Raw genomic sequence first — 16978 nt, 5'->3', positions numbered from 1 at the left:
CTGGGATCGAAGCATAGGCAGTACACACAGGGTAAGAAAGAGGTCTGTTTAAGGGCAGCCTGGGCAGCATCAGCAAGAGAAACAGGACAGAACTCAGAACAGGCTGCTGGGAAAGCCAAAGATGATGGCGAGGAGGACTGGAGTTCCATTCTGAACATTTCAGACCATAAATGCAAGGAAAAGCTCCAAGTGCTACCGCAAAACATGCAATGCAAACATCCCTAAAAACTGACATGCTTGTCGACTTCATTCATATGGGGACAACATCCCCAAAATTCTGCTTATCAAACCCTATTTCTAAAAGCACATCCCTTATTCACTTCCTCAGATACATGTCCTGCCCAGAAAGTGTTATAATGGATATTCTCATGCCAGGTAAGTATTGACAGTAATCATAATAATTTGAAAAAATACATATTTCACTAAATACCAGGATAATTTAAGGCAAGTACCTATATGCTCCAACCTACTTCTAGAAAATGAAAATTAAAGTTAAAAGCCCAGCCAGGGATACTAATCATTCAAATCTCAGTATTTAGAACAACTATATATATAAGTTAAACTTAAAACTATATAAGTTAAACCTTTAGCTATACAGCTAAACAACTATATAAGTTACATCTTTAATACATAAAAGCTTATATATATTAAAATTAAGCCTTTATTAAAACCATAATGAGATACCACCATACATCCAGCAGAATGGCTAAAATCAAAAAGAATGACAACACCAAATGTTGACAAGGATGTGGGGCAACCAGAACTCTCATACGTTGTTGGTAGAGTGTGAAATGTTAAAATCACTTTGGGAAAAATATCTTCCAGTTTCTTATAAAATTAAGTCTACACATTTTCTATAAGCTAGTCATTCCATTTCTAGATATTTATATAAGAGAAATGAAAACATATGTCCACAACATGACTTGAACAAGAATATTCACAGAAACTTTTTTTAATACTATCTGACAACTGGAAACAGCCCAGGCCCAAAAAATTGGAGAATGAAAGAACACATTATGGAATATTCATGCAATGAAATCCTATCCAATAAAAGAAGGAATAAACTACTGAAACAGACAACATAGAAAAATCTCAAAAACATCATGCTGAATGAAGAGACTTTACACAAAGAAAGCATAGTGCATGAGTCTATTGTTATGAAGTTCTAGAAGAGGCAAACCTAATCTATTGGCAGAAATAATCAGAGCAGTAATTGCTTCTGAGGGAATAGAGGTGGTATTGACCAAGAAGGGGCAGGAGGGAACTTTCTAGGTGATGCCAGTGTTTTATAACTTGATAAGTTTGGGTTACACAGATGTATGCATTTGTTCACTCACAAAAAAACACTAACGATATGTGCATTTCATTGTATGTAAGTTTTATGTTAAAAGAAAAAATATGCTTTACACCCCCAACACAGAAGCACTTCTATATAAAGTAAATATTAAAAAAGAAAAAGAAAATAAAAACTGCAAACAAATATTGAAGTCTAGTTACCGGTATACATAACGAAGTAATTAGGGGTTAGGGTACAATGTCTGCAATTTACTTTGAAATGTGTCAAAAGTAAGATGAATAGATAGACATATGATAAAGCAAGTATTATAATGTTAATAGAGCCTTAGTGTGGATTTACAGGTGTTCACTGTAAAAATCTTTCTACTTTAATGTATGCTTTAAATTTTTCATTAAAAATGTTGGAAAGGTGCTTTTATTTTAGAAGACACTGATTCAAGTCAAAGGAAGGAGGCTTCACCGCACAGCTGCCATAGGCTGTTTATCGGGCCGGGTCAGATGCCAACTGGAAAGTGAAGACCCTGATGACAGTATCAGGGGTGGGGGATGGTAGGGTGCATAGTGGGAAGAGAGAGGAGCAGAATATGTCCATACAAGGCTCCCCTTTTTGCTCAATCAGAGATTCAGCAGACCTAATAAAATCCAATAGCTGACTATTCCACAGACTGAGCACTTCCCCATTAGCTTTGAAACTTAGACCTAGCAGACAGTCCGTGCGCAACTCAAACAAATAAATAAGCTAGCAGGTCAGCAGGCCTTTGCAGGGGTGAGCAGTAAGTGGTCTACAGATGCAGAGCAGAGTGGAGCTGGGGGGTCTTCCTCCTTCCTGTGGCACAGACAGGCAATGCCACTGTGAAAATAAACAAATGGATCTGTGGGGTTGTGGGGCTGTTTAGCTAGTGCTTGGGCTAAGCCCCCTGCCCTCTGATCCCACAATGTTTGTGGAGCCTGTGTTGCTGTCTAGCAACAGGGTCTATTTTTCTATCCCGTGGTGCAAGTGGACGCAGCTGTCTATGGCTGATTTATAGGAGGAAGTCACCAGTAGGAGCCCCAGGAGGCTCTCACAGCCCCAATCCTCATTTTCACTTCCCCATTCACAGCAGCCATGGGAACTCAGGGGTGGGGTATTCGGTAAACTGGGGGTCCAGGGAGCTTTATCCTTCAAGGAGACACCCCTCCCAAAGAAGCCCCAGAAGGCTGTCAGGCTAGTCATCTTCTCTGCAACTGACTGGATTTAGATCCCGTTTGCCATGCACATTTTCCATCCTTCTTAGTGTCTAGCTCTACATATGTTATTTCTAGCTTTTTTTCCAGGGAGGGTGTAGGAGTGGGGCTCGGGATAAAAAATGGACATCTATTTTCTCCAGTTTATTAAAGTCACACTCTTATACATTTCTGTGCCTTAATGGAAGCCGCCCTGACTTTAAAATATATGCATAAGTATACAGAGACTCCAGAGTCTTTCCAAGAGGGGTGACCATCCGTTACTCTGTGCAATGCTTGCCGCAGCCTAAAGATTAGGTAGTATCATCTCCAGTTTACTGATGGAGAAACTAATCCCCAGACAGGTTGAGTGATCTTCATGAGACTCACAGGTAGAAAGCTTTATTAGAGCTTTCTGTCTGACTCCAAGTCCACAGTCGAAGAGTGATTACTCACCATTCAGACTGGGAGACACTAACCACTTTCACCTATACTGTTTATTTTCTATCCATGGTAGAAGCCAATCTAGTAAGTCCTCATTATCACAAGTTCCCCGAAGTTTCTCTTTCAGGCTGAGCTTAAAGAGCCAGTAACCCTAATAGTGATGATGTGGCAGGCTTTAGAGAAATACTTGTGAAACCAAGGTCCTAGCCTCTTACTCTACTTGGTGTATTTATTTTCTCAGGCATATCTTGGCTCGTCAGCATCTTCAGAAAGCCAGAATGTGTATGTATACACACACACACACACACACACACACACACATACACAACCAGGATAACTCTAGATGTAATGAAATATTACCCCCTTGGGGTTCTTCCATGTACTGAATTCTAGCTCTACAACTGAGACAGAGTTTGTGACATTCTCCTTGCTTTCCAGTGTGGCCCCAAGGAATACACAAAAAAGACCTCTCCAGCTTTCTCATCATATACCATTCTCAAACACCAGCAACCTTTGTGTCCTTCTGCAGGTACAATGCTGCCTGTCTGAAACACAGAGAAAGCAACCACAACCAACAAGAGATGGAAGGAACAACATTTTTTTTTACCTCCGTGGTCTCAGCAGTGTTCTGATTACTGATTAAAAATAAAAATACTGATTACACTCCAAGCCATCACCAGGCACGAAGCTGAACTAAATTATGAGTTGCAATTTATCTCCCAAATTTGTCCCCACCCCCAAACCCCTTAATCACCAGCGCCCTACCACTCAAACCCCAAGAAAAATCCAAGGCCAGCCCAGTCAAAGTCATGGCTTGAGAAGATAAGTAGCTCTCCAGAGCTTCCTTAAACACCAAATAAGGAGATTATAGATGTCTTAATCTTTCATCTTCTTATATATTATTTATAACCTTAATATATAATTTAATTCTTATCACCACCCTACAAGGCAGAGAGTATGATCATTTTACAGGTAAAGAAATTGAGGCCCAGAGACGTGAAGTGATGTCCAGCAGCGGGTCTGTCTCTCTCCTAAAGGAATACAGACAGCACGGTGCAACACTGCCATTCCCGGGCTTATCGCTGCCAGGCTATACTTCTTCCTAGCAAGGTCTTTCCCGCCCTGCTACATATGAGTGTTCACTGGAGAATGTGGGAGGAGCTGAAGGCACAGGAGGGTGATAAAGCACGTCTCCCAAATAGACTGGAGCATCGAGGTAACTGCTTGGCTCGAGGGGGTGGAGAGAAGTAGGAACCTGTGAGTTAGCCCCGATTTCTAGTCTGACGGCCACCGACATGGTATCCCATCACTTCACAAACACCACAAAGCAGTAAATCCCTAACAACAAGAACACTCGGACAGCCTGCTCTCTTCAGCCAGGCCACAGATGAATTTTCTTAGGTCTTTTAACTGAATTAAACTTCAACATTTAAAAATGAGATTTCACATTAAAATCCTAATTTCAAGCTTCTCTCAAGAAATCAGAAGATTCAGCAAGACATGGCTCACGTTCCCAGATGGCCACAGCCCGCCCAAGAGACAGCAATGGCTGTGTGCCAGCTTCCATGTTCTCCAGTTTGCCAGAGTCACCACTGCTCCCTAGTCTTTCCCAGGCATTCAGCCATTTACTTGGTCTCAGGAGCTTCTGAACTGGCCACCTCTACATATGTACCAAGAAGCATATGATCATTCAACAAGCATTTTAGCCCCCTTGGCTGGCGAGGCATAAGCCGCTACAAGAGATACAAGAAGTATGAGATGGCTCCTGCTTCCCAGACAGTATGATCTAGTGGGAGGAGTGAGTGAACATGCCCACTAGCACAGCAGTTCCCCGGGGCAAGAACTATGTCTATTTTGTTCACAGTTGTCTCTGGCACCTAGAAAGTACCAGGTAGACAGATGCCCAATGTATATCATTGAAAGGATGGAAGGAAAGAACAAAAGAAAGAGAGAAGGAGGGAGCAAGGGAGGGAGAGAGGCAGGCAGGCTGCTTCAGTCCCTTTCAGAACATTAAGCAAGATATGAGAGGGAATTTGGCATGCAAAGCAGTGAGTAATTAAAGCCACAGAGAAGTGATACAAAGTGCTCTAGGAATACAGAGGAAGAATATTTCTACATGGCATGACCAAGGAAGGATTTCAGAAGAAAAGAGATTGCCAGATGTTTAGAAACATTCCTAATATTTAAATACTTGCCCTCTCTTTAGTAACCTGGATTGACTTGTTGAGATTGCTTCATCTCAGAAGAGAAGCTCCAGGTCTAAAGCCCATGGACTTCCAGACATGCTGCCCTCATCAGAACAGACTCAAGCCAAAGGGAGCATTGGATCAGACCCCAGGCTGCTGTTCCCATTAGTCACAGGGGCAGCCAGACCACAGGCTACTACAGTGGTAGTCTGTGCAAAGAAACCCATTTTGGTCCCAAGGCTCAGGAAGCGGGAGCAGGACTGCCTTTATTTCAAAATGGGGCTGTGCAGAATCTCCCGATTTAGTACAGTGAAGTGCACTGAGATCAGAGTTCTGATTGTTCTGTGGGCAACTCTCTTGTTTCACCCTGAGGTACTCAGTGAGGCACAAGGACCTCTAGCTGCCCCTGCCTCCAGCCTGGCCCACTGCAGCCTCCCTCACACAGAGCCTCACTCTCTCTCCCCAAAGTAGGAGAGTATCAGTCTGTTCAATCTCTGAGATCCTGATTCAACTCCAACAACATACTGGGCTTTCCTGAGGCCTCCTGGTAAGAAGACACTACTTATCTCCATTAACCTCTGACCCAGCCAAGATGAAACAGCTCCCATCTGCAGGCCTGAGTGCCCTCGTCCCTGAACTAAAGCTAAATAAAGTATGAGGGAGGGGGCAGGGGCCTGGAGTGGCCCCAGACTTGCTGCCCTCATCCCCAGGGATGGCTGCCCCCTCCCTCTTGGGTATATCCAGCCCAGAGCCTGTTAATAGATGACGCCTTGGGAACCCCTCCAGGTGGCCTCTGGGTTAGAACTACATCTGGAGGAAGCAGTGCCTCCTAAGAAGATGGAAGGGCCATAAACCCTCAAAGACTGTCCATTTGATTTATGCAATAATAATGGGAATGTTAATCTCCAAAGGCAAAGCCATTCATCCAAAATTCCAACCTCCTCAGTCCCCACACCTGACTTAATGAGAACAGCCACACTCACTGGCTGCTCCCGTGAGCAGTGAGCCAAGCATTTTACGCACAGCGCCCCATTTAATTCTCATCACGAGCCAGAGAGCTGCGTACTGTTAAGATGCTCTGTTTACGGATGAGGAAACAGAAGCTGAGAGAGATCAAGTAATTTGCCCCAAATCACAGCTAATAGTTGCTGAATTGCTTACAAGAGTGAGTGGCCCAACTCGGAGCATAGCATGTCTGCCTGACTGCAAAGCCTAAGCCTCTCACTCCTGTTCCATACTTCCCCAGCAATCACACTGAGAGGTGCCTATGCGGTGGGGAAAAAAAAGAAAAAAAAGTCCAGTTCACCCAGACGCCACAAATGATACTGCTCTTGAGTTCTTTTATTCAAATCTTAATTTAAAGGGAGCAGGATAGTAAATGTTGTATCATCTGCCCTCTGAGAACTATACTTCACTCCAGTTAATATTAAGCGCCTGCTATGTGCCGGGCCATACTATTCAATGCAATCCTGACTGTAAATACTATAGGAGGCATCACTAAGTACTAGACAGAGGAGAGTATGTTTGTATCGTTCTCTGGAATCTGTGGATTTTAATTCCCATAAGAAGTAATTCTCTTTGAAGATGATAAGCAGTGACAATCAATATGAATTAAAATTAATTTAAAATAAAGAAAAATCTACAGTCTTTTTTTTTTTTTTAATGGTCTGCTGACCGGTGTAGTTGACCAACTAATGGACTCAAAATGAAAGTGAGGAGTCGATTCAGGTGGCAGATCAGAAATTTGAGACCATAAAAGAAGTCTTTTTAAAAGGGTAATTTAGACAAAAGTTGTGATGGGTCCATAAGGAGCCCCTTGGGGGTAAATTATGTCTTATTTGATTTTATGTTCCTAATGGCTGATACGTAATACATGCTGAATGCATAAGCAAATGAACGAATGACTGATGTGCAGGCTTTTCCATGCAGAGGCATTTCCCAGGATATGCCACGCTCTGGGTGTGGAGGAGGGTGTCATGCCAGCCGCACGCATACAAGCAACCCTAAATGAAGTCATCAGGGAGAAAAATAACCTTTGAGGACTTTCTTCTCGCTGCTAGGTACACTGATGTACGTTCTCTCATCTTACACAAGGAGGCTGTGAAATCTCTATAGTTGTGCACATTTTACAGTGAGCAAGCTGGGGTTTAAGTGACTTACCAGAAAACACGGAGCAAGAAAACAGTGAGGCGCCAACCCAGCCTCGGAGGGCGGTTCTCGAGCACACTCCCTTTCCTCCAACACGCTCTGACGGAGTTGGTATTTCCTGCCAAGAAGGATGCTGCCGTGGACCTCCAACTCTGGGAAGAAAGATAAATGGCAAATAACTTTGCAAAGAAAAGAACTATCACCACTTAAAATGGAAGTGAGGATACTTTGTGTCTAACTGGAAGTTCCTAACCTTTTGTTTTGGACACTGTAAGCCAGCAGAGAGAGGGCCGGGCACATTCCTGTTCTGCGGTCTGCCCTTTAAGTGCACAATTTATAGAAAAGCACAGACTAAGGGTCCGGCAGTTAACCTCCTTACTCTCAGATTCTTGCTCTAAAACCAGCAAATAAATCCCCTCATTGTCCCCCACACTAGCACCTCCACCAAAGACTCTAGAGGAGAAATGAACACAAAAATAAATTCAAATGGAGCATTATTGCTATTTATAACCAATTATAGGTTTGTTTCTGTTTTTCAAGAGATGAGGAGAAGATGAGGAGTATTAGGAGGGTACAGATGGGGAAGAAAGTTGAAAGGACACTGTTTTAAAAGATCTAATTGTCTTTAAATTTAAATTTAAAAACTCCCTTAAACTTGTTTTAGCTAATCCAAACTGGCTGTAAAACCAGGCAAGTTTGAACTGTTAGTCCTGTACATAAAGTAACAAAAATATTTTATTGTGTGTACTTTATTGCCCAATGCCCGTTTCATTACCTGCCCAAATTGTTTGCAAAAGTCTCCAAGGTCCAATGCAACTGGTTTAATTTGGCCTGTAATTGGGCTTTGAGATAACTCAAGTCCTCTGGGGTAAGATAGGGTACAGCGGATACCAGGGAAGCAGAGTTCTCCAAAAATCTTTCCATGTGCACAGATTTTTCCAGCCTGGTGTGCCCTCTGAACCATTTCCTACACTTACCAGGTGGAGCAGGGGGCTCATGTGAAGCAGCAAGCACAGGCATCATGACTCCTTACTGAGAGTCAGCTCTTTTACCTTCTGCTCCTTGCTTCCCCTGTTGTGAACATATTTGCTGGATCAAAAATTGAGACACATGGTCTGGCCGTGAAAAATGAAATCAAGACTGCTCCAGAAAATCTAGGACATAAGTTCTCCACAGCTGTAGCAATCTGTAGCACTATGTACACAGTAGGTGCCCAATAAATGCCTGCATTCCAAATGGCACTTTGGATTTTCTTCAAAAATCTTATCCTCAGCTAGTTTTCTTACTAAGTCCTAGATTGCTCCAGAACCCAGGACTGTGCCAACTGGCTGTGGGCCTTTGCTGGGTCCATTCAGCTTAAGTACCACAGTTTTCTTTTTGTGATTAAAACTAAATTTAAAACTGAAACCTGAGGGCTCTCATTTAAATCCTGAGAACTTTAAAATATGGCTAACGATGTAATATATTCTTTTCCACTTGAAAAATAAACAACTGGTTTGATCAGTAAAGTGCTGCTCCAGACACACAACAGTAGAGCGCTCCCGACGAAGTATTAACTGTTGGTTTGTTTAGATAAGGAATACGTCTAGTCAAAATCAAGCTGCAGTTACAGGACTTCAAAGCAAAATAATTTGGCTCAGAGATGTTGGTTCTAATCTCACATCAAAAGCAGCTGTATCATACTCGGCTTATGAAAAGAAAACAATTCTTTTCAACCAATATGAAGCATGGGAAAACAAGGATAGCATTTCTTAAAAACCTCAGAGAAATAGAGTCCCATGTGAAATACAGAGAGCATTTCAAAAATTTCAAAAACGGTAAAGCTGCCTAGAGACCTTACATTTCATGAAACAAGAACAGGTGTAAAACCCAAAAGGGAACATCCGTTTTCATTTTTAAGACTTACAGAAAAGTATTAATATGAAAGACATTACCATGGTGAAGATCTGTCCTGGATACCTGGGGATGGAGAGACGAGAGAAACAGAAGTGGAGAAGGGTAAAATCCTAAAATTAATCCAACCAATCCCATTCTCTGGACTGTGAAGTACAACAGTACTTCTCAAGCTTTAATGGGAAACCTGTTAGATGCAGATTATGGTAGGTCAGGGGCAGGGCCTGGGAGTTAGCATTTCTAACAAGCATCCAGATAATGCCGACGCTGCTGGTGCACAGACCGCACTTTGAGCAGCAAGATGTAACACTTTTGACCTCTGAATCCCATGCATCAATCACTCCTTGCAAAAAGCCAGCATCCTAACTAGATAAATGTGGCACAGTGTGCAACCCTGAAGGGGGTAAGGGGTATTTTCATGTGTTAATTGACCTCCCTTAGAGCCAACACAACAATATAAAGCAAAACAAAATCAGAATTTCAACGGCAAAGATCAGCTCATTAAGAGCATATCATTAGAGAGATTTAGATAAAAGGCAACTGAAGCAGGCTGAAGAGTGTGCTGGGGCTTTTACCTGAAGCTTTTGATTTCTCTGGAAAGTTTGGTGAAGAGTCACAGAGGGAGGGCAGTGGAACCAGTTGGTAGCCAAAGTCATTATCAGTTCTGACTTTGACAGATGGGAAAAATCAAAGTGAGTTTGCACAACAAACAACTGACTTGGAGATGGGTTCAGCATAGTTAGTGAAGATTTGGGAATGAAGCGAGGAATTATAGAGGTACGGTAGAACTAAAGATGATGTTTCAACACCTTGGTCCTTATCTACTACAGCCTCCTCGTCTGCGTTGTGGAAAAAATAATAACACAGCCTTCCAAAGATTATTGTGAGAATTAAAATGAGTTCTAATGGGTGAAATGGGTGATGGGGATTAAGGAGGGCACTTGTTACATGTAAATGATGAGTCTCTAAATTCTATTCCTGAAACCAATATTACACTATATGTTAACTAGAATTGAAATAAAAATTTGAAACAACAAAAATAAAATACAATAAAAAATAAAACAAGTTCTATTAAAGCAGTTGGAACTGTTCTTAACTCATAGCAAGCACTACGTAAGTCATTACTTATATTATTAAGCTTATATTACATTGAACTGAGATATCCAAGAAACTAGTTCAACACAAAAAGGTCATAAGCTATGAAAACGTATGGGGCCTCACTAGGAAAGTCATCCATTAATTTAAAACTGGTGACAATCACTCAGCAACTAGATACTACTTGTTGGAGATGGACATTTATGGGGGTGGGGACTGTTAGTACTTAATTCCTCACTTACACAGAAATAATAAAATGGAAAAAATCTTTTGAAGAGAAGATATTAGGCCTAGATGAGTTCAAGGAGAAATAGATAATTTTTTGACCTCCAGTGGAGAGCTTACTCTTACTTTAAGAACTGTAAACAAAACAGCCATTAAAAAAATCAATATTTTGTTGCTGATGCAATTTTTAAAAAGCATAAATTAAAAAAGCAATATTTTCTCAATAGCCCACAGCTAAAGCCCACCTCAGTCAATGCCATGAGTCAATGAGTCAAAAAGAGTATGGCCTTGCCATGGGGTGCTTATGTTCAATTTTTCAAGAGAACAACTGTATGTTAGTGAAGGGAAATGTCAGCATTGTTTTATTATAGAAGGTTCTCCCAGGCATTTGCCTTGCTCGTTACAACTCTAGCATCAAATTTCAGAAGAGTCATTGATCAAAATAATGCCTTCTTGCCTCATGGAGAACTCATTTCCAATGAGGAATGAGATCTGGAAAGTGAGTATGGTATAAGAGAGAACAGGGCTAGGACTGGGAAATGCTGGAGACCCACTAGAATGTACCTCAGGGAGGGCAGGAGTTCTGTCTGGTTAGATCACCAAACTGGCCACAGCAGCTAGAACAGCGCATGAATGTATAAGCCTAGCCAAGTAAATCTAACCACTGGGCTTCATTTCTCTCATAGGCCAAATAGGAAGCTAGAACCGAACACGGTCTTTCTCCATTAAGATTCATTAACATTCTTCCACCTCAACATTCCACGATTCTATGATCTTTGTCGTGTATGGAAGAAATTTCATGGGATACGTCTTCCTGAAGCCTAAATAAATGTTAGATTATTCTAGAGATTGGCTTCCTGTACTGATACAGGCAAGATAAACTGTACCGGTCTCTATTATAACCACACTCCAACAGATAAGAGATATTCAAGTCCATTTTTAGGCTGGACAAGTAGGAGCATCCTGCTTTCTGGGCATTCTATGCTAACTTGTGTTTGAGTGTATGAAATGCTTGGCTGTCCTCTCTGAGTAAGCCTGGACTTCTCAAAACCTTGAACATCTTCTTTTTTCAGGCCAATGAGGCAGATGTCAAGTAAAAGCCCTAATCCAAGGAATTTCCCAAAGGGAGCTCCTCTGCTGAACAGCCAAAGACAGCACCCTAAAATAGTCATGGAATCACCCATGCGTACATTGCTCCTACATCAAGTCCCAGAAAGCCTTCCCCAACCTCACTGACTGGTCATATCCCCATATCATGAATGCTTCCACTTGTACCCCTCTACTGCATAGCACTTAGCCTAAGGGAAATTTCATAATTGTGTGATTGTTTGATTACACTAGACGCCAGCTTCACAGGCCCATTGTCCATGACTACTGTTGCTTCTTACCATTGTCTCCCCAGTATTTAGCATTTGGCACATGCTGGACACCTAATAAATACTGAATGAATGAGTGAATGATTTAAATGATCAGCTTAACTAGGAAAAAAAAAAGGAAATTCCTAGAACACCTAAAGATTCCTCCTAATTTTAATACTAGGAACAAAGCCCTGTGGATTTTGTATAGAAAGGCAATTTCAAAATCAACTGGGCATCCTCATGCCACCAAACTGAAATATAATCTCATGTGCTGAGTTCTGCATCCAGATGTATAGCCTATGCCATGGCAGCATAGCAGTAGAAACGTGCTCCAGAGCCTGCCAGGGCTGGGTTCAAGCCTTGGCTTTTCCACGTAAGAGCTCGGTGACCTTGGAGAAACAACTGGATCCCTCTAAGCCTCAGTCTTTTTTATCTATAAAATAAGACTTATTCATAAGGTTGTTGGAAAGATGAAATGAGAATACATATAGAGGGTTTAGCAAAGTGTGGGAAATATGGAGAGTGTTCAGAAAATGTCAGCCCTTCCTAAATATCATTTACTGTATCCTGAAATAGAATATAGCGTCCATGTGGCCAGCAGGAAATACTAAAAAATAATGATTCTCAAATATTTTCACTCTTAAAACCATTTTTTTTTAAAGATTTTATTTATTCATTTGAGAGAGAGAGAGAGAGAGAGAGAGACAGCCAGCGAGAGAGGGAACACAAGCAGGGGGAGTGGGAGAGGAAGAAGCAGGCTCCCAGCGGAGGAGCCTGACGTGGGGCTCGATTCCAGAAGGCTGGGATCATGCCCTGAGCCGAAGGCAGACGCTTAAGGACTGAGCCACCCAGGCACCCCTTAAAACCATTTTCTTTTTTTTTTTCTTTTTTTTTTTTTAAGATTTTATTTATTTATTCAACAGGATAGAGACAGCCAGCGAGAGAGGGAACACAAGCAGGGGGAGTGGGAGAGGAAGAAGCAGGCTCATAGCGGAGGAGCCTGATGTGGGGCTCGATCCCATAACACTGGGATCACGCCCTGAGCCGAAGGCAGACGCTTAACCGCTGTGCCACCCAGGCGCCCCTAAAACCATTTTCTATCCCACGAACTCAACATACCTGGATCTTGCTGCTTTGGTTTGATAATCCTGCAATTCAGTGAGGAACATCTTGGATGAGGTATCAGAAATAAATCATTAGCTTATACCAGAAAGAGAAACTCCGAAGTTAAAAGGAGGCATAAGACCCTGGCCGGGGGCCACCTAAACATCCCCGTGCTTAAACACCAGGCTGGAAGAACAGAGTGAGATGATGTGACTGGGTCAGGAGGGCACTTACCTTACTTTGACTTTCTGAGCAGACCCCAGGGCCCCCACATATAACTGCCCTCCTGATAACAAACCTCCCAGCATTCATTTGCCTCCTTTTCTGGGACAACAGGACAGTTCAAACCAGATCCAGTCTCTATCAACTACACCACAGTGAGTTTAAGGATGGCAAGATTAGTTAACTTCAAAAGGTTAGAAGGACTTGATAAGCCAAGGGCAGGGGTGAGAATATTTATTTAAAAGCTTACAGCGCCTGAAATATTCCATTTGAGGCCCCTCACCGCCCGCCCCCCCCACCTTCCTTCCCCTTGACCTTTCTGTGACCCTCTCCCAGCTCCTGAAGCTTCTTGCCTTGGGTCAGCAGCATTCCCAGCCATAATGCCTTTTTTTTTTTTTTCTAGTTAAGGTTCCAGAGACACATCCCTCTCCTCAGGGTCCCTTGAGGGTTTAAAAAAAAGGAGATCAACATTTACATTGGTAAAATACACTCAGCTGTAGGGAGGGTTTAATCTTTTTTACAACCTTCCCCTGCAGCTGTGCTGTCTGCTTTACCCCCCACTGGCCCTCTGCCTTCCTGGAAATAGCTCTCCCGGAACAGCACTGGGACACACGATCCCAGCCTTACTAAATATAGTTAAACTGAGGTCTCGGAAGTCTCATAACCAGATGGGATAACTTCAGTGGGGTCTATGCACCCAGGAGGAGAGAGCAAGGACAGACAGAAGGGGACCTCAGGAAAAGAAAGCCTTATGGAATAAGCCTGTCTGCTCAGGGAAGGGCACACAGACTGAGACACCGGGGTTAGGGAGAGGTGGAAGGTTCTTTGGTGGGAGCCATTGGTAGGGGAAACCATCTTTCCTGACATTCCTCCCTGAAACAACCAAACTAAATTCCTACAGGCTTCCCCCCCGCCACTCCTTTTTATTAATTTTTCAAAAATATGTGAGAAATAGAGGATGAATCAGCCCAAAGTTCCTGGGCAACAATTCAGGTCCAACTGGGCCTCCTTCACAAGTGGAAAGAAGAAGCAAGAACAAAGGAGAGAAATGGTTTGTTTAAGGAAAAAAAAAAAGGCTCCTTAAAAATACAACCTTAAAGTCACTCAGAGGTCTACTTTAAATATGCTTTAGGAAAAAAGGAAACTTGGCATTACAAAAACAATTTCTTTTCCCCCACAAAGCTTAGAGGTGGCCCTCACAAAATCCAGAATAGAATTCCACATTATCACCACTCAAAACCCTACACGCTCACCTTTGGCTTCTGTGACATTACCTGAATTTTCCTGTGATGATAGAAAGCAGTGCCTTACTATCAACTCTTAAGGAGTCACAAAATGAAATAATGATTTAGAAAAGATTAAAGTACAGCACGAAGACAGTGAGAGAGGCAAGCAGCAAAATAATGGATAGATAAGTAGCGGCATATTCATACAATGTAAATTATAGCAGTTAAAATATTATGGACTACATATTTCAACATGGATAAATCCCCAAAACATGATGTTGAACAAAATAAGCAAAGTATGGGAATCATATAGTATAATGCTATGTATACAAAGTTTAAAAACATGCAAAACTTGACTGTATACTACTTACAGATAAGTACATATATTTATGGATACACTACGTAAAGTATAAAATATGCAAAAAATGATGAATGCCAACTTCAGAGTAGTGTTTTCTGGGGCAGTGGGGAGGAAGGGGGAAGAAGAAAGAGGAAGGAATCCTCAGGGCGTTTCCACTGTACCTGTTCCATTTCTCTTAAAGGTGATGTGAAACAGATACGGCAAAAAAATAAAATAAAGATTTGAGGAGCTACAGTGAGTAACAGTGTTTCTTAGTGTGTTTTAACATTTTACTGCATGCTTGAAACATTTCATCATAAAAATGTTAAGAATCTCAGACAAGAGTCTTCATACGAACATCAGTGTACCACTTGAGACACCGACTGAGTTCAATCAGAGGGCTCCCTGTACTTCCCCAAATATCTTCAAGGACCTCAGGGCCTCTGCGGTGTGAGAGCTGCAGTCTTCCATCCTGGCACAGCCCTAACCAGCCTGGGGTGAAGAGGGTCCAGGCCAGAGGACTGCCTTTTTAAAGCACTGGTGAAATCATTTCACCTGGAGAAGTCACACAAAAAAAGCATTAGATATTTAAAAGCTTCCATGAGGAATTCTTAGGAGGAAATGAAATTTAACAAGGCTCTTTCAGACTAAACATGGATACTTGCAAACCTGGTATTTTGTCAATTCCACTACTGAGAGAGGCGACATCTGGCTCTCACCCCAGCTCAGATGCCTACTAAGTGACATAATCTTGAGTAAGACTGTTCACTTCCCTGGGCTTCAGCTACCTCATCTGGGCCTAGAAGACGTCTCATGTCTATGCTTTAAGAATCTATGGTTCAAGGGCACCCAGGTGGCTCAGTCGGTTAAGCATCTGACTCTGGATTTCAGCTCAGGTCATTATCTTATGGTCATGAGATTGAGCCCTGCTGTGGGCTCCGGGCCTAGCGGGGAGTCTCCTTGAGATGCTCTCTCTCTTGCTCTGCCCCTAACCCCGACACCGCTTGCTGGCTCTCTCTAAAATAAATTAATTAATCTTTTAAAAAAATCTGTGGTTCAAACTGGAGAATTAAGAAAACAGGGCAAATGTGGACAGGTAACAAACACTCCTCCCAAACTGTAATTTATTCCAGGGGTGCTGGCATTTTTGCACCTGGCCCTAAACTCCAAATGCACACCTGTCTCCCTCATAAGGCATCGATAGCTCAGATACTCACTGGCAGATACTCCTTCATACAAATGCCACATTAAAATGCAGATGAGGGGCGCCTGGGTGGCAAAGCGGTTAAGCGTCTGCCTTCGGCTCAGGGTGTGATCCCGGCGTTATGGGATCGAGCCCCACGTCGTGCTCTTCTGCTGTGAGCCTGCCTCTTCCTCTCCCACTCCCCCTGCTTGTGTTCTCTCTCTCGCTGGCTGTCTCTATCTCTGTCAAATAAATAAATAAAATCTTTAAAAAAAAATAAAATAAAATGCAGATGATACCTGGGACCATAATCACACCTTAGCCTCAGCAATATACATTATCTCTTAGTTCACACATGACCAATTTACATAGGTAAGAAAACGGAAGCTCAGAAAACTTCAGTGATTTGCCCAAGAAAACACAGTTCTTAATCGGGAAACCCAGGTTTCAAGGCCAAATCTTCAAAATTTAAGCTTAGACCCTTTTCATGACAAAGCGCTTGCCTCAGCTTGGTATTAAGATGGGACAGAATCCCAGAAGAAAGCAAGAGTTAGAGGACAGGGAGGGATGAACACGGAGCTGGGTTTGCAGGAGAGTAAAATGCACCCGAAGACTTTCTGTCCTACTTTGTTATTTTGCGTAAGGCCAGTTCCCTTCACAACCTTAGGGGTTTTAACATTGCAAAAATCAGCACAGTGCGGGAAACAAGCTACTGAGGTGTGCAAGACTTTATAACATACACACTCCTTTCCAGTCTAAACCTTCCCACCACAGGCAAGCAACTATGCAAGCCAGGAGAAAGGATTTGTGTCAATCAACATGTGCAGTCCTTGGCACTCTAAGCGATCAGCGAATGATAGTAATGATTAAAATGTTGATGACAATGACGGCGAGGACCAAATCAAGAAATGACCCGAGGTCACTCCAAACATTGTCTAGAAAACTGGCTCATGCCAGTTATTCATGATATTTTCAATTAAAACTGTTTTAACATGATTCAATCTCTTTCTCTGTCCAAAGTGCTAGGTTCAAAAGGGTTTACAGAGCAAACATCC

The sequence above is a fragment of the Ursus maritimus genome, unplaced genomic scaffold (genome assembly GCF_017311325.1).
Source record: "Ursus maritimus isolate PB19 unplaced genomic scaffold, ASM1731132v1 scaffold_25, whole genome shotgun sequence".
Taxonomy (NCBI): Eukaryota; Metazoa; Chordata; class Mammalia; order Carnivora; family Ursidae; genus Ursus; species Ursus maritimus.
The sequence above is the reverse complement of the archived record's forward strand: the minus strand, read 5'-3'. Positions refer to the sequence as shown.